General features: G+C 45.4%; 1 long non-coding RNA gene across 3 annotated transcripts in view; it reads right to left on the bottom strand.

Moving 5' to 3' along the window:
* The window catches only part of LOC138672293 (uncharacterized), a 280,766-nt gene that overhangs the window by 218,043 nt on the left and 44,106 nt on the right, over window positions 1-18,617 (bottom strand). The gene's annotated exons all lie outside the window — the stretch shown is intronic.

Here is an 18,617-nt window from a genome sequence, read left to right as displayed (position 1 = left end):
CACATCAGAAGACAGAGAAAAGGGGAGAAAAGAGGTCCCAGATAGCCCCCCGATACTCACCTGTCTCCCCCGATGCTCCTCGTGGCTCCCGGTGGGCGCCGCCATCTTCAAAATGGCAGGTGCATGCGCAGTGCGCCCGCCGGCCGGCCCCGGGAGAATCTTTGGGGTCTCGGCTACCGGGGGTAGCCGAGACCCCAAAGAGCATGATCGGGGTCGGTTTTACCAACCCCTGTTTTGCGATCGCCGGTAATTAACTGTTTACCGGCGACCGCAAAAAAAAAAAAAAAAAGCTAAGTGTAATTCTCTGTCCTCTGATGTGATCGCACATCAGAGGACAGAGAAATAGGGGGATTCGGGGACCCTAGCATACTTACCGGTGTCCCTGGGTCCTCCTGCTGCTCCTCCTGGCCGCCGGCATCTTCTGGGGAAAAGAAAATGGCGGGCGCATGCGCAGTGCGCCCGCCATCTGCCTCCATCTGCCGGCTCGGCAGGGGAAGAGCAGTTGGGGCTAAAATTAGGGTTAGGGGTAGGGTTAGGGCTAGGGGTAGGGTTAGGGGTAGGGGTAGGGGTAAAGCTAGGGTTAGGGGTTGGGTTGGGGCTAGGGTTAGGGCTAAGGTTAGGGCTAGGGTTAGGGGTAAAGCTAGGGTTAGGGCTAGGGTTAGGGGTAAAGCTAGGGTTAGGGCTAGGGTTAGGGCTAGGGTTAGGGCTAGGGTTAGGGGTAGGGGTAGGGGTAGGGCTAAATTTAGGGTTAGGGTTGGGGCTAAATTTAGAGTTAGGGTTGGCGCTAAATTTAGAATTAGGCTTCTTTCACACTTACGTCGGTACGGGGCCGTCGCAATGCATCGGCCCGACATACCGACGCACGTTGTGAAAATTGTGCACAACGTGGGCAGCGGATGTAGTTTTTCAACGCATCCGCTGCCCAATCTATGTCCTGGGGAGGAGGGGGCGGAGTTACGGCCACGCATGCGCGGTCAGAAATGGCGGATGCGACGTACAAAAAAACGTTACATTGAACGTTTTTTTATGCTGATGGTCCGCCAAAACACTGATCCAGTGCATGACGGACGCGACGTGTGGCCATCCGTCACGATCCGTCGGCAATACAAGTCTATGGGCAAAAAACGCATCCTGCGGGCACATTTGCAGGATCCGTTTCTTGTCCAAAACGACGGATTGCGACGGATGCCAAACGACGCAAGTGTGAAAGTAGCCTTAGGGCTAAGGTTAGGGTTGGGGCTAAAGTTAGGGTTAGAGTTGGGATTAGGGTTAGGATTAGGGTTGGTATTAGGGTTAGGGTTGGCATTAGGGTTACGCTTGGGATTAGGGTTAGGTTTGGGATTAGGGTTAAGGTTAGGGTTGTGATTAGGGGTGTATTGGGATTAGGGTTAGGTTTGAGGTTAGGGTTGAGATTAGGATTAGGGGTGTGTTGGATTTAGGGTTTTGATTAGGGTCATGGTTAGGGTTGACATTAGGGTTGTTTTGGGGTAAGGGTTGTGATTATCGTTAGGGTTAGTGATTAGGATTATGGATCAGGTTGGGATTAGGGTTAGGGGTGTGTTGGGGTCAGGGTTGGAGCTAGAATTGGGGGGTTTCCACTGTTTAGGTACATCAGGGGGTCTCCAAACACAACAGCCAATTTTGCGCTCAAAAAGTCAAATGGTGCTCCCTCCCTTCTGAGCTCTGCCGTGCGCCCAAACAGTGGGTTACCCCCACATATGGGGCATCAGCATACTCGGGATAAATTGGACAACAACTTCTGGGGTCCAATTTCTCTTGTTACCCTTGTGAAAATAAAAAGTTGGGGGCTGCAAAATCCTTTTTGTGGAAAAATATATATATATATATATATATTTTTTTTTTTATGACTCTGCATTATAAACTTCTGTGAAGCACTTGGGAATTCAAAGTTCTCACCACACATCTAGATAAGTTCCTTGGGGGGTCTAGTTTCCAAAATGGGGTCACTTGTGGAGGGTTTCTACTGGTTAGGTACATCAGGGGCTCTGCAAAACGCAACATAATGCCCGCAGACCATTCTATCAAAGTCTGCATTCCAAAGCGGCGCTCCTTCCTTCCGAGCTCTGCCGTGCGCCCAAACAGTAGTTTACCCCCACATATGGGGTACCAGCATACTCAGGACAAATTGACAACAACTTTTGGGGTCCAATTTCTCTTGTTACCCTTGTGAAAATAAAAACTTGGGGGCTAAAAAATCTTTTTTGTGGAAAAAAAAATATTTTTTATTTTCACGACTCTGAATTCCCAAGTGCTTCACAGAAGTTTAGAATGCAAAGTTCTCACCACACATCTAGATAAGTTCCTTGGGGGGTCTAGTTTCCAAAATGGGGTCACTTGTGGAGGGTATCTACTGGTTAGGTACATCAGGGGCTCTGCAAAACGCAACATAATGCCCGCAGACCATTCTATCAAAGTCTGCATTCCAAAGCGGCGCTCCTTCCTTCCGAGCTCTGCCGTGCGCCCAAACAGTAGTTTACCCCCACATATGGGGTACCAGCATACTCAGGACAAATTGGACAACAACTTTTGGGGTCCAATTTCTCTTGTTACCCTTGTGAAAATAAAAACTTGGGGGCTAAAAAATCTTTTTTGTGGAAAAAAAAATATTTTTTATTTTCACGACTCTGCATTATAAACTTCTGTGAAGCACTTGGGCATTCAAAGTTCTCACCACACATCTAGATAAGTTCCATGGGGGGTCTAGTTTCCAAAATGGGGTCAATTGTGGGGGATTTCTACTGTTTAGGCACATCAGGGGCTCTCCAAACGCAACATGGCGTCCGATCTCAATTCCAGCCAATTCTACATTGAAAAAGTAAAACGGTACTCTTTCTCTTCCAAGCACTGCGGTGCGCCCAAACAGTGGTTTACACCCACATATTGGGTATCGACGTACTCAGGAGAAATTGCACAACAACTTTAGTGGTCTAATTTCTCCTGTTACCCTTGTGAAAATAAGAATTTGTGGGCGAAAAATCATTTTTGTGTAAACAAAAGCAATTTTTTATTTTCACGGCTCTACGTTATAAACTTCTGTGAAGCACTTGGGGGTTCAAAGTGCTCACCACACATCTAGATAAGTTCCTTAAGGGGTCTAGTTTCCAAAATGGTGTCACTTGTGGGGAGTTTCCACTGTTTAGGTACATCAGGGGCTCTCTAAACGTGACATGGCGTCCGATCTCAATTCCAGCCAATTCTGCATTGAAAAAGTCAAAACGGCACTCCTTCTCTTCCAAGTTCTGCGGTGCGCCCAAAAAGTGGTTTACCCCCACATATGGGGTATTGGCGTATTCAGGAGAAATTGCATAACAAAATTTATGGTTACATTTCTGTTTTTACACTTGTGAAAATAAAAAAAATGGTTCTGAATTAAGATGTTTGCAAAAAAAAGTTAAATGTTCATTTTTTCCTTCCACTTTGTTTCAGTTCCTGTGAAGCACGTAAGGGTTAATAAACTTCTTGAATGTGGTTTTGAGAACGTTGAGGGGTGTAGTTTTTAGAATGGTGTCACACTTCATTATTTTCTATCATATAGACCCCTCAAAATGACTTCAAATGTGATGTGGTCCCTAAAAAAAATGGTGTTGTAAAAATGAGAAATTGCTGGTCAACTTTTAACCCTTATAACTCCCTAACAAAAAAAAAAATTTTTCCAAAATTGTGCTGATGTAAAGTAGACATGTGGGAAATGTTATTTATTAACTATTTTTCGTGACATATCTCTCTGATTTAAGGGCATAAAAATACAAAGTTTGAAAATTGCAAAATTTTAAAAATTTTCGCCATATTTCCGTTTTTTTCATAAATAATCGCAAGTAATATCGAAGAAATGTTACCACTAACATGAAGTACAATATGTCACGAAAAAACATTCTCAGAATCAGCGGGATCCGTTGAAGCGTTCCAGAGTTATAACCTCATAAAGTGACAGTGGTCAGAATTGCAAAAATTGGCTCGGTCATTAAGTACCAAATTGGCTCTGTCACTAAGGGGTTAAAGGACAGGAAAAGTGAATGAGATCCCTGAAGTCTCATGCACACGCTGCTTATTTTCTCCTTGCAGATTTGCAGCAGATGAAAATCTGCATATTGTCAATTCTTGCAGCGTATTTCACCCGTGCTGATAGGGAAAAATATGTAACAAAAGCATGGCAAAAATGTGGAAAAATATAAATGTATTTAACGCAATTTTCTTCCTGCCAACACGTTAGGATATGCAGCAGAATTTTCTCCTGCAAATCCTCAACGTGTGCATATAGCCTTAGTCCCTTTCCTGTGTCCCGCATCATTCATTATAAGTCCTTGATAGCATCACAATGAATTGTGAGATGGAGAAGGATGCTATCAGGGACTTAGTGGGGGGAGAAGACGTTATCAGATACTGAGCATCCTTGGCCACCTCACAATTCATTACAAGTCCTATGCACCTTATCGCCTCCTCTCCCAATCCCCAAAACATTTTAAGTCACTGCTAGCATCACAATGAATTGTAAGATAGAGAAGGATGCTATCAGGGGCTTGGCATCCTCCTCCACCACTCAATTCATTTTACATCCATATCTAACACAAACACCTCACCTCTCTGCACATTCCCCGCTGCATCTTTGTCGCCGGCAGCTTTCTGACACAGAAGCTCGCTGAATGCTGATGTCATCCAGCTGCGCTGCTGTATCAAACAGGAAGCGCAGGCAGGAAGAGGAGGATGGATCCCTCCAGCTCCGCTCCGCTGCCATTTTCTCCTGTAGGTAGCAGAGAGGCAGGGATCGCTCCCTGCCCGCCATACATGAAAGCAATCTGGCCTGGGGCCCCCAGAGCCTTGAGGCCAGATAAACAGGCCAAATTGCCCTCAGTGTTAGCTGCCCTGCAGGGGCCCCCTCCACCTAGGGCTCCGGTGCAGCCGCATCGGCTGCACATGCGGTATGTCAGCCACTGCTCTGTTCTGTAGACCACAGGTCGCTTTAAGCCTGTGGTCTAAAGAACTGGCTGAGGTGATGACTCATGTGCAGAACATCAGAGTCCCAGCGCAGTGATGTAATCATGCTGTGCTGTGACTCTGACATCCTGTGCGTGCACCATCACTACGACAGCGCACTGGCCTACCTTTGCCTTGTCAGGATACACGTCAGGATCCGGGATTAGGCGAGTATAGATGTTTTTTATTTTGAATAAAACTTGTTGGGGCTTCATAAACAATGAGGGACCCTGAAACAGTGGGGGCCTCATACATTCCACAGACTACTGTAGGTGCCCCTATCAAGTGTGGGTGACATTATATAGTGTAGAAGCTAATGTAGGGACCAATGAACAGTTTTGAATCTATTGTGGGGCCCATCATACAGTTTTGGAGCTATTATGGGGCCATCATACAGTTTGTGGACTAATGTGGTGCCCATTATACAGTTTAGGGGCTAATGTGAAGGCCACTATACAGTTTGGGGGCCATTATACAGTGTGGATTCAAATGTGGGGGCAATTATATAGTGTGAGTTCTTCTGTGGGGTTCATCATACTGTGTTTTGGTAGAGCAGTGGGGACATCTTACTATGTATAGAGATGTGGGATATATATATATATATATATATATATATATATATATATATATATATATATATAGCGGAGCTATGGGCCCATCATACTGTGTATGGAAGAGCTTTGGGGGTATCATACTGTGTATAGCAGAGCAATGAGCCCATCATATTGTGTATAAGGGAGCTATGGATTCATCATACTGTAGATTGGGGAGCTGTGGGACATCATACTGTAAATAGTGGAGCTGTGGGGACATCATACATTATATAAAAAGGAGCTAAGGGCTCACCATACTGTGTTAAGAGTAGCTGTGCATTGGTGGAGTCAATGGACATTGTTAACTGTTATGCGGGCACTTAAAAAGCATTATCGCTATGGGGGCACTCAGAGTATTGTGGCTGTCAATGTAGAAAAATGTGGACACTGCTTTCTAGGGCAATTGCTCGGGGCATTAATATTTTCTTGGGGCAAATTTACCATCTAGGGGGCACTGTAATATCCCTGACAGCATCATTGCTTGACTTCTTACCCCCCAACCAGGAAAATACACCAACTTACTCACCACTCTGGGCCATGCAGTGAATTCTGTCATCTGATTGCTGCATGCTGTAAACCATGTGCTCTCTGCTTGCTGTGTGCATACTTCATGGCTGTATGTTTAGGACAGTGGCACCTGCTCTCCCTGATTCTTAAAGAGACAGTGTGCGCATTCCTAATGTGTCCCCAGCCTTTTGCCACGTGGCACCTGGTACTTAAGACATCTCCACCAATGGGAATATGCCTGAGTAAAATCACTGTTCTGTTTCTGCTCTTGTTTCCACCTCCCTGGGGGCTCTATGCCCAGGCCTGAATTATTTATCCTGAACTAGAACCTGTGTCTGACCTTGTCTAAACTAAGTCTTATAGCTGAACCTGTTTGTATCCTAGTATCCTAGTCTGGAGCTTTCTTTACTCTGCTGTGTCTATCCTTGTTCCTACTCTTTAAACTTGCCTTATCTGAACCGGCACCTATCTCTATTCTGTTGTCTCTGCACAAGGTTAGTGCCCTTGATATACCCTTCTTACTTCTTTGTAAAAACTTGTGTGAATCTGTTCCTTTCTGCCTCTCCTCTGCACTAGCTCTGAATCAATTATTGTAGAATGAGTACTATTTCAGGTGCCTCTGCCTTAGGGGAGGCGCCAGAGCAACAAGTGTTTCCTGTTGCTAGCTTCCGGTTCCTTATATTGTCATCCCTGTGCCCTGTCTGTGTACCGTCAGTGTCCGGCCAGTATCCCGCTAACACTGTTTGTCTTCTCAGACTGTCTGCCGCTCATCAGTTCACTACCTGCGCTGCCAGTGTGATTCCCATCTCGTTCAGCTGCTCGTCATTCCTCATCCAAGACAACATCTGTACTGCCAGTGCCAGTTCCACCATACTCAGCTGCTTGTTGCCGGTCTAGCCCACAACTACATGTTATCTCGACCTGTCTACCTGCTATGCTGGGCCAGCTGCCACTTGTCTGTTGTCTAACTGGAGGTAGCACCTGCGTCCCTCGGACATTCGAATCTGACCCTGCTTGAGGGGTCTTACTATGGGTGTCAGTGGTTCCACTAAAATAGCAATAAACGAATGTACACTGCAACATCTGTGCCTCCGCTTCCATTCGTTACAGATTGCTCCGGCCATGGAACCCCTGCATCCCAAGCACCTCCAGGTGCAGAGTTATGCCTGAGAGACCAGCAGGAGAAGATCACAACCTATGTGCGCAAACTGTGTACATGCTTGGACTCTGTGGTATCTTCGGCTTCTTCTGTCTCTGCCCCGGTTATGAGTACCTCTACTGCATGATTCCAGATTCCCTGTTGCATGGCAGGTAAAGGACTCCATCTGGTGGCTCCCACTCAGTTTGAAGGCTATCCCGCTCTTTATCAGGGTATCATTAACCAGTGCACACTGCACTTTGAACTCTTGGGGCATATGTTTACTTCCAATTGGGCTAAGGTAGGCTTCATTATGTCACATCTTGCGGCAAAAGCTTTCACCTGGCTGAATCCATTGTGGGAGAGAGGGGTTCCCCTGGTTAATAACCTGCAGTTCTTCTTTATGCCTTCCACAGGACCTTTGATGAGCCTGGCCATGCCTCTTTGACAGCTTCCTCTCTTCTCCATCTCCACCAGGAAGGTCTTGCGGTGGCTCAGTATGCGGTTCAGTTCCGTAACCCTTTCCTCTGAGTAATCCTGGAATAACGAGGCCTTGGCGGCTACCTTCTGGGGAGTCCTGGCTGGAAAAATAAAGGACGAGTTGGTGGGTCGATATACACCTGCGACTCTGGATGACTTGCTATCCCTGGCAACCCAGATTGACCTTCGTTTCAGGAATGTTCCAAGGAATCTTGGTGAGAGAGGAGGCCGTATCGCCTGGCTCCTACTTTCCAAAAGCCACTTGGCTTCATCTTCAGCCTCTCTTTCAGAGGCTATGCAAATGGACTAAGTTAACTTGGCTAAACAGCGTCAGGCGGAGCGCTGATCAGTGGGGAAGTGTGTCTACTGCGGTAGTCCAGAACATCTGATCCACTTCTGTCCTGTGAGGCTGGGTAACTCCAGAGCTTAGGGTCGGTAGGAGAGGCTTCCCTGGGTGAGGATCATCACTCTCTTTCACTGTATTCGACTGTGTCCCTATCCTTCGGCATGGTCAGTTTTTCGGAGACTGGCTACCTGGATTCCTGGGCCACAGGAAATTTAATCCAGCAAGCGGTGGTGGAGAGATGTCAATAAAACACCTATCCATTATTAATCCAGTAGTAATAAAGAGTTAAATAAACACACACACATTATGAATAAAGTATTTTAATGAAACAAATACACATGGGGTTTTAATATCTTTATTGTTCTCTCAATCCAACTGACGACCCTCGATCTTCTGAAAAAAAAGAAAAAATTAAAAAACAACAATATCCCATACCTGTCCGCCATACAGTCATGTCCCACGATGTAAATCCATCTGAAGGGGTTAAATAATTTTACAACCAGAAGCGCTGCTAATGCAGCTGCCCCTGGCTGTAAAAACTCTGGAATGAATGGAATGCAGCTTCGTTGACTTGCGGTACTTCTCCCTCTGGTGGCATAAACTCATATGAACTCTAGCGTTGGAATTTTTCTGAATATTTTCTCCCGCTAGAGTTCCTATGAGTTTATGCCACCAGGGGTCGCAGCACCGCAAGTCAACAAAACTGCATTCCATTCATTCCGCAGTTTTTACAGCCAGGGGCAGCAGCATTAGCAGGCTCCTTGTTGTAAAATTATTTAACCCCTTCAGATGGATTTACATCAGGGGACATGACTGTACGGCGGACAGGTATGGGATACTGGTGTTTTTTTACTTTTCAATTCTTTTTCAGAATATCGAGGGTCGTCAGTTGGATTGAGTGCATAGTAAAGATATTAACTCCTTCACGCCGTGGCCCTTTTTTGTTTTTACGTTTTCGTTTTTCGCTCCCCTCCTTCCCAGAGCCATAACTTTTTTATTTTTCCGTCAATATGTTCATGTGACGGCTTATTTTTTGAGGAATGAGTTGTGTTTTTGAACGACACCATTGGTTTTACCATATCGTGTACTTGGAAACGGGAAAAAAATAAATTCCAAGTGTGGTGAAATTGCAAAAAAGTGCAATCCCACACTTGTTTTTTGTTTGCCTTTCTTGCTAGGTTCACTAAATGCTAAAGCTGACCTGATATGATTCTCCAGGTCATTACGAGTTCATAGACACCAAATATGTCTAGGTTATTTTTTATCTAAGTGGTGAAAAAAAATTCAAAACTTTGCTTAAAAAAAAGCGCCATTTTCCGATACCTGTAGCGTCTTTATTTTGCATGATGTGGGGTCGGGTGAGGACTTATTTTTTGCGTGCCGAGCTGACGTTTTTAATGATGCCACATTTGTGCAGATACGTTCTTTTGATCGCCCGTTATTGCATTTTAATGCAATGACACGGCGACCAAAAAAACGTAATTATGGTGTTTCTAATTTTTTTATCGCTACACTGTTTAGCGATCAGGTTAATGCTTTTTTATTGATAAATCGGGCTATTCTGAATGCACAGATACCAAATATGTGTAGGTTTAATTTTTTTTTAATTGTTTTATTTTGGATGGGGCGAAAGGGGGGGTGATTTAAACTTTTATATGTTTTTTACTTTTTTCATATTTTTTAAAAACTTTTATTTACTTTTGCCATGCTTCAATAGCCTCCATGGGAGGCTAGAAGCTGGAACCACTTGATCGGCTCAGCTACATAGCAGCGATCTGCTATGCCTGCTGCTGCCTGCTGAAATGCAGGCTTGCTATGAGCGCCGACCACAGGGGGGCGCTCACAGCAGGCTGGCATCAGTGACCATAGAGGTTTCAAGGACCTCTATGGTTACCATCCTGACGCATCGCCGACCCCCGATCACGTGATGGGGGTCAGCGATGCACTCATTTCCGGCCGCGCTGCCGGAAGCGTTAGTTAAATGTCGCTGTCAGCATTTGACAGCGGCATTTAACAGGTTAATAGCGGCGGGTGAATCGTGATTTCACCCGCCACTATTGCGCGCACATGTCAGCTGTACAAAACAACTGACATGTCGCGAATTTGAGGTGGGCTCACCGCCGGAGTGTGTATTTATTTCATTAAAATACTTTATTCATAATGTGTGTGCGTTTATTTAACCCTTTATAACTATTGGATTAATAATGGATAGGTGTCTTATTGACATATCTACATTATTAACCTGGCTTAATGTCACCTTACATTACCAAGGTGACAGTAACCCCTTATTACCCCTTATCCCACCTCTACTCGAAAGTGGGGAGATAGTGGCTAAGTGCCAGAATAGGCGCATCTTACAGATATGCCTTTTCTGGGGTGGCTGGGGGCAGATGTTTTTAGCCAGGGGGAGCAATAACCATGGTCCCTCTCTAGGCTATTAATATCTGCCCTCAGTCACTTGCTCTCCCACTCTGGTGAAGAAAATTGTGCGGGAGCCCATGCCAGTTTCTTCCGTGATTTAAACCCTTTATTTTAACACCTAGAGCTCCCAAATTTTGCACACACACCACTAACATTATTAGTGAGGAATATGTAAAAATCAAACGGATATAAAATGGTTTACTGTATGTAAACCATGTCTCATATCCTGTCGAGTTTGATAAGGAGATAGCAAAAGACGGCAATTGAATTATCGGCTTTTCTGCTATCTAGGTCTGTATCAAATATAAATATGCTATATATAGATATAGATATAGATATAGAGAGAGAGAGAGAGAGTATATGTTTTCATTAATATTTGAGCCCATGGATCCATTATATGTCCATTTTGCAAGCCGGTGAGAAAATCTCGCCGTACGGATGCCATATGGAGGTTTACATGCGCAAAATACGAGTCACACCTTGCCAACGGATGACATATGGATCACTGTTCAGGGAACATTTCTGCGTATTTGGTCCGTAAAAAATGGACCGCATTTTTATATGTTGTGTGTGACTCCAGCCTTAAACTTGTGATGGAAACCATGAATACCTGGTCATGGCATTTGGCCTCAGTAATGCAACCGTGGTCTTCCAAGAGTTCATAAATAACATTTTTAGAGATCTTCTCTATTCATGTGTAGTTGTCTACTTGGATGACATCCTGATTTTCTCCATTGATTTAGCCACCCATTGAAGGCATGTTCGCCAGGTCTTGCAAAGGCTCAGGAATAACAAATTATACACCAAGTTTGAGAAATGCGTCTTCGAGCAATCCTCTATGCCTTTTCTCGGTTATATCGTCTCGTCATCAGGTCTAAAGATGGATCTGGAAAAGTTATTTGCTATCCTCAAATTACCTCGCTCATTTGGGTTTAAAGCGATACAATGGCAATATTACCGGCAATTCATTCCACACTTCTCAAATCGAGTGGCACCCATCTCGGCTCTAACTCGGAAAGGCATTAACCCTAAGGATTGGACTCCAAAGGCAGAGGAGGCCTTTACTTCACTGGAGAGCCTTCTCTTCTGCACCTGTGCTCCATCAATCTGTAACTGATAAACAATTTTTTCTTGAGGTAGATGCTTCCTCCATAGGCGCTGGAGAGGTTCTTTTGCAAAAGTCTTCTACCCGTCATAGGGTCTCTTGTGGGTTTTTTCTCTAAGGTTTTTCCACTTCCAAAATGAATTGTTCCATTGGAGATTGGGAATTACTGGCAATAAAGTTGGCTCTGCAAGAATGATGACACCTGTTGTGAATTCTGTGGCTGAATTCACTCCTGTGGTCACAAGTGGTACTGCAGCTTCTGAGCTTCCTCCCTCAGGTGTTCTGGTGAGCTCGTTAACTGCTTCATTACTTAACTCCGCCTGATGCTGCTATCCTTGCTCCTTGTCAATGTTTCAGTGTTGGATCTGAGCTTCTCCTGATTGTTCCTGCGACCTGCTGCTCTGTATAGCTAAGTGCTTTTTGCTTTTTTGTTGCTTTTTTTCTGTCCAGCTTGTCTTTTGTTTTGCTGGAAGCTCTGAGACGCAAAGGGTGTACCGCCGTGCCGTTAGTTCGGCACGGTGTTTTTTTTTTTGCCCCCTTTGCGTGGTTTTGCTTTAGGGTTTTTTGTAGACTGCAAAGTTCGCTTTACTGTCCTCGCTCTGTCCTAGAATATCGGGCCCCACTTTGCTGAATCTATTTCATCCCTACGTTTTGTCTTTTCATCTTACTCACAGTCATTATATGTGGGGGGCTGCCTTTTCCTTTGGGGAATTTCTCTGGGGCAAGTCAGGCCTATTTTTCTATCTTCAGGCTAGCTAGTTTCTTAGGCTGTGCCGAGTTGCCTAGGTAGTTGTTAGGCGCAATCCACAGCCGCTTTTAGTTGTGTTTAGGATAGGATCAGGTGTGCAGTCTACAGAGTTTCCACGTCTCAGAGCTCGTTCTTGTATTTTTGGGTATTTGTCAGATCACTGTGTGCGCTCTGATCGCTAAGCACACTGTGTTTCTGGATTGCCTTCATAACACCTGTCATTAGCAAACATAACAGTACAAGGAGCCAAACTAATGATTCTCAATAGAGGGAAAGAAAAAGTTCTGACATCACTTTTTTTTTTTTCCCCTAGACATTTGGGTGATTCTGGACACAGGTGTGGACATGGATATTCAGGGTCTGTGCTCTTCAATGGATAAACTCGTTATAAATGTACAAAAAATTCAAGATACTATTGATCAGAAATCTATGTTAGAACCAAGAATTCCTATTCCTGATTTGTTTTTTGGAGATAGTACTAAGTTTCTAAGTTTCAAAAATAATTGTAAGCTATTTCTGGCCTTGAAACCTCATTCTTCTGGTAATCCTATTCAACAGGTTTTGATTATTATTTCTTTTTTGCGTGGCGACCCTCAAGACTGGGCATTTTCTCTTGCGCCAGGAGACCCTGCATTGAGTAGTGTCGATGCGTTTTTCCTGGCGCTCGGATTGCTGTACGATGAGCCTAATTCAGTGGATCAGGCTGAGAAAAATTTGCTGGCTTTGTGCCAGGGTCAGGATGATATAGAAGTATATTGTCAGAAATTTAGGAAATGGTCAGTACTCACTCAGTGGAATGAATCTGCGCTGGCAGCTTTGTTCAGAAAGGGTCTCTCTGAGGCTCTTAAGGATGTCATGGTGGGATTTCCTATGCCTGCTGGTTTGAATGAGTCTTTGTCTTTGGCCATTCAGATCGGTCGACGCTTGCGCGAGCGTAAATCTGTGCACCATTTGGCGGTACTGCCTGAGGTTAAACCTGAGCCTATGCAGTGCGATAGGACTATGACTAGAGTTGAACGGCAGGAATAAAGACGTCTGAATGGTCTGTGTTTCTACTGTGGTGATTCCACTCATGCTATTTCTGATTGTCCTAAGCGCACTAAGCGGTCCGCTAGGTCTGCCGTCATTGGTACTGTACAGTCCAAATTCCTTCTGTCCATTACCTTGATATGCTCTTTGTCGTCGTTTTCTGTCATGGCGTTTGTGGATTCGGGCGCTGCCCTGAATCTGATGGATTTGGATTATGCTAAACGTTGTGGGTTTTTCTTGGAGCCTTTGCGGTGTCCTATTCCATTGAGAGGAATTGATGCTACACCTTTGGCCAAGAATAAACCTCAATACTGGGCCCAGCTGACCATGTGCATGGCTCCTGCACATCAGGAAGTTATTCGCTTTCTGGTGTTGCATAATCTGCATGATGTGGTCGTGTTGGGGTTGCCATGGCTACAAACCCATAATCCAGTATTGGATTGGAATTCCATGTCGGTATCCAGCTGGGGTTGTCAGGGGGTACATGGTGATGTTCCATTTTTGTCGATTTCGTCATCCACCCCTTCTGAGGTCCCAGAGTTCTTGTCTGATTATCAGGATGTATTTGAAGAGCCCAAGTCCGATGCTCTACCTCCGCATAGGGATTGTGATTGTGCTATCAATTTGATTCCTGGTAGTAAATTCCCTAAAGGACGATTATTTAATTTATCCGTGCCCGAACACGCCGCTATGCGCAGTTATGTGAAGGAATCCCTGGAGAAGGGACATATTCGCCCATCGTCATCACCACTGGGAGCAGGGTTCTTCTTTGTAGCCAAGAAGGATGGTTCGCTGAGACCGGGTATTGATTACCGCCTTCTTAATAAGATCACTGTTAAATTTCAGTATCCCTTGCCATTGTTGTCTGACTTGTTTGCTCGGATTAAGGGGGCTAGTTGGTTCACTAAGATAGATCTTCGTGGTGCGTATAATCTGGTGAGAATCAGGCAAGGAGATGAATGGAAAACTGCATTCAATACGCCCGAGGGTCATTTTGAGTATCTAGTGATGCCGTTCGGACTTGCCAATGCTCCATCTGTGTTTCAGTCTTTTATGCATGACATCTTCCGTGAGTATCTGGATAAATTCCTGATTGTTTACTTGGATGACATTTTGATCTTCTCAGATGATTGGGAGTCTCATGTGAAGCAGGTCAGAATGGTTTTTCAGGTCCTGCGTGCTAACTCTTTGTTTGTGAAGGGATCAAAGTGTCTCTTCGGTGTGCAGAAAGTTTCATTTTTGGGGTTCATCTTTACCCCTTCTACTATCGAGATGGATCCAGTTAAGGTCCAAGCCATCCAGGATTGGATTCAGCCGACATCTCTGAAAAGTCTGCAAAAGTTCCTGGGCTTTGCTAATTTTTATCGTCGCTTCATCTGTAATTTTTCTAGCATTGCCAAACCATTGACCGATTTGACCAAGAAGGGTGCTGATTTGGTTAATTGGTCTTCTGCTGCTGTGGAAGCTTTTCAGGAGTTGAAGCGTCGTTTTTGTTCTGCCCCTGTGTTGTGTCAGCCAGATGTTTCTCTTCCGTTCCAGGTCGAGGTTGATGCTTCTGAGATTGGAGCAGGGGCGGTTTTGTCACAGAGAGGTTCTGATTGCTCAGTGATGAAACCATGTGCTTTCTTTTCCAGGAAGTTTTCGCCCGCTGAGCGTAATTATGATGTGGGCAATCGAGAGTTGCTGGCCATGAAGTGGGCATTCGAGGAGTGGCGTCATTGGCTTGAAGGAGCTAAGCATCGCGTGGTGGTATTGACTGATCATAAGAACTTGACTTATCTCGAGTCTGCCAAGCGCTTGAATCCTAGACAGGCCCGTTGGTCGTTATTTTTTGCCCGCTTCGACTTTGTGATTTCGTACCTTCCGGGCTCTAAAAATGTGAAGGCGGATGCTCTGTCTAGGAGTTTTGTGCCTGACTCTCCGGGTTTATCTGAGCCAGCGGGTATCCTCAAGGAAGGAGTCATTGTGTCTGCCATCTCCCCTGATTTGCGGCGGGTGCTGCAAAAATTTCAGGCGAATAAACCTGATCGTTGTACAGCAGAGAAACTGTTCGTCCCTGATAGGTGGACTAATAAACTTATCTCTGAACTTCATTGTTCGGTGTTGGCTGGTCATCCTGGAATCTTTGGTACCAGAGAGTTAGTGGCTAGATCCTTCTGGTGGCCATCTCTGTCACGGGATGTACGTACTTTTGTGCAGTCCTGTGGGATTTGTGCTAGGGCTAAGCCCTGCTGTTCTCGTGCCAGTGGGTTGCTTTTGCCCTTGCCGGTCCCAAAGAGGCCTTGGACACATATTTCGATGGATTTCATTTCTGACCTTCCCGTTTCTCAAAAGATGTCAGTCATTTGGGTGGTCTGTGATCGCTTTTCTAAAATGGTCCATCTGGTGCCCTTGGCTAAATTGCCTTCCTCCTCTGATTTGGTACCTTTGTTCTTTCAGCATGTGGTTTGGTTGCATGGCATTCCTGAGAATATTGTTTCTGACAGAGGTTCCCAGTTTGTTTCAAGGTTTTGGCGAGCCTTTTGTGGTAGGATGGGCATTGACTTGTCTTTTTCCTCGGCTTTCCATCCTCAGACTAATGGCCAGACCGAACGAACCAATCAGACCTTGGAAACATATCTGAGATGTTTTGTTTCTGCAGACCAGGATGATTGGGTGTCCTTTTTGCCGTTGGCTGAGTTCGCCCTTAATAATCGGGCCAGCTCGGCTACCTTGGTTTCTCCATTTTTTTGCAATTCTGGGTTCCATCCTCATTTCTCTTCAGGACAGGTTGAGTCTTCGGACTGTCCTGGTGTGGATTCTGTGGTGGATAGGTTGCAGCAGATCTGGACTCAGGTAGTGGACAATTTGATCTTGTCCCAGGAGAAAGCTCAACTTTTCGCTAATCGCAGACGCCGTGTGGGTCCCCGACTTCGTGTTGGGGATCTGGTTTGGTTATCTTCTCGTCATATTCCTATGAAGGTTTCCTCTCCTAAATTTAAACCTCGTTTTATTGGTCCGTATAGGATTTCTGAGGTTCTCAATCCTGTGTCTTTTCGTTTGACCCTCCCAGACTCCTTTTCCATACATAATGTATTCCATAGGTCGTTGTTGCGGAGATATGTGGCACCTATGGTTCCATCTGTTGAGCCTCCTGCCCCGGTTTTGGTGGAGGGGGAATTGGAGTATATTGTGGAGAAGATTTTGGATTCTCGTGTTTCTAGACGGAAACTCCAGTATCTGGTTAAATGGAAGGGTTATGCTCAGGAAGATAATTCCTGGGTTTTTGCCTCTGATGTTCATGCTTCCGATCTTGTTCGTGCCTTTCATGCGGCTCATCCTGGTCGGCCTGGGGGCTCTGGTGAGGGTTCGGTGACCCCTCCTCAAGGGGGGGGTACTGTTGTGAATTCTGTGGCTGAATTCACTCCTGTGGTCACAAGTGGTACTGCAGCTTCTGAGCTTCCTCCCTCAGGTGTTCTGGTGAGCTCGTTAACTGCTTCATTGCTTAACTCCGCCTGATGCTGCTATCCTTGCTCCTTGTCAATGTTTCAGTGTTGGATCTGAGCTTCTCCTGATTGTTCCTGTGACCTGCTGCTCTGTATAGCTAAGTGCTTTTTGCTTTTTTGTTGCTTTTTTTCTGTCCAGCTTGTCTTTTGTTTTGCTGGAAGCTCTGAGACGCAAAGGGTGTACCGCCGTGCCGTTAGTTCGGCACGGTGGGTTTTTTTTTGCCCCCTTTGCGTGGTTTTGCTTTAGGGTTTTTTGTAGACTGCAAAGTTCGCTTTACTGTCCTCGCTCTGTCCTAGAATATCGGGCCCCACTTTGCTGAATCTATTTCATCCCTACGTTTTGTCTTTTCATCTTACTCACAGTCATTATATGTGGGGGGCTGCCTTTTCCTTTGGGGAATTTCTCTGGGGCAAGTCAGGCCTATTTTTCAATCTTCAGGCTAGCTAGTTTCTTAGGCTGTGCCGAGTTGCCTAGGTAGTTGTTAGGCGCAATCCACAGCCGCTTTTAGTTGTGTTTAGGATAGGATCAGGTGTGCAGTCTACAGAGTTTCCACGTCTCAGAGCTCGTTCTTATATTTTTGGGTATTTGTCAGATCACTGTGTGCGCTCTGATCGCTAAGCACACTGTTTCTGGATTGCCTTCATAACACCTGTCATTAGCAAACATAACAGACACCTCCTCGAAGGGGCAGTTCATCAGGTTGTCATATTCACCGATCATAAAAACCTTGCCTACCTCCAGTCAGCGCCTAGGTTGAATCCCCGCCAGGCCTGGTGGGCCTTGTTCTTTGCTAGATTTAATTTTGTTCTTCATTTTCACCCAGTTGAGAAGAACATCAAGGCCGATGCACTCTCTAGAGCCTTCCTGCCTCCCGACCTTGGAGAAGAACCTCAACACATCATTGAGCCATCCAGATTAGTGTTAGTAGCCTCTGTCAATCTTTCTTGGCTTCCTCCGGAATAAACTCTTGTGTCCGCCTCTAACAGGAATCGTGTCCTTTAGTTGGGTCACTCCTCCAAGTTGGGCGGTCATCCCGAAAAAAGGAAAACTTATTTCCTGCTATTATTGGTGGCCAACTATGGGGAAAGATACACTGGAATATGTAACAGCCTGTCCTTCGTGTGCCCGTAACAAGACTACTAAGCGTCATCAGGCTGGCCGTCTCTTGCCACTTCCTCTCCCATCTGTCCCCTGGCAGCACATTGCCATGGACTTTATTATGGATCTTCCCATCTCTTCTGGCTGTACCACTATCAGGGTTGTGATGGATTGCTTTTCTAAGATGGCTCACTTCGTTCCCCCATCAGGTCTTCCGTCTGCTTCTGAGCTTGCCGATTACTTCATACAGCATATTTTCGGTCTCCTTAGGTTTCCTCTCCACATTGTGTCTGACAGGGGTGTCTAGTTCTCTTCACAGATTTGGAGGGCGATCTGCAAACTAATGAAGGTGGAGCTGGATTTTTCTTCTGCTTATCATCCCCAATCTAATGGGCATGTCGAGAGGACCAATCAAATGGTGTCCGGATTCCTGCGTCATTTCATCCATCATGATGACTGGGTCAAGTTACTGCAGTGGGCGGAATTCTCCTACAATAATCACGTAAGTGAATCCTATGGAAGATCTCCCTCCCAGATTGTCTTTGGACTTCAACCTGGAATCCCTCTTCCCATCTCTGGGCCTTCAGGCATTCCAGCAGCTGACACTTTTGCGGAGGAGTTTTCTGAAGTGTGGAGAGATACCAAGTCCACTTTGGAAAAAGCCTCACAATGGA

Source organism: Ranitomeya imitator, chromosome 3, assembly GCF_032444005.1.
Source record: "Ranitomeya imitator isolate aRanImi1 chromosome 3, aRanImi1.pri, whole genome shotgun sequence".
Lineage (NCBI taxonomy): Eukaryota > Metazoa > Chordata > Amphibia > Anura > Dendrobatidae > Ranitomeya > Ranitomeya imitator.
The sequence above is the reverse complement of the archived record's forward strand: the minus strand, read 5'-3'. Positions and strand labels throughout refer to the sequence as shown.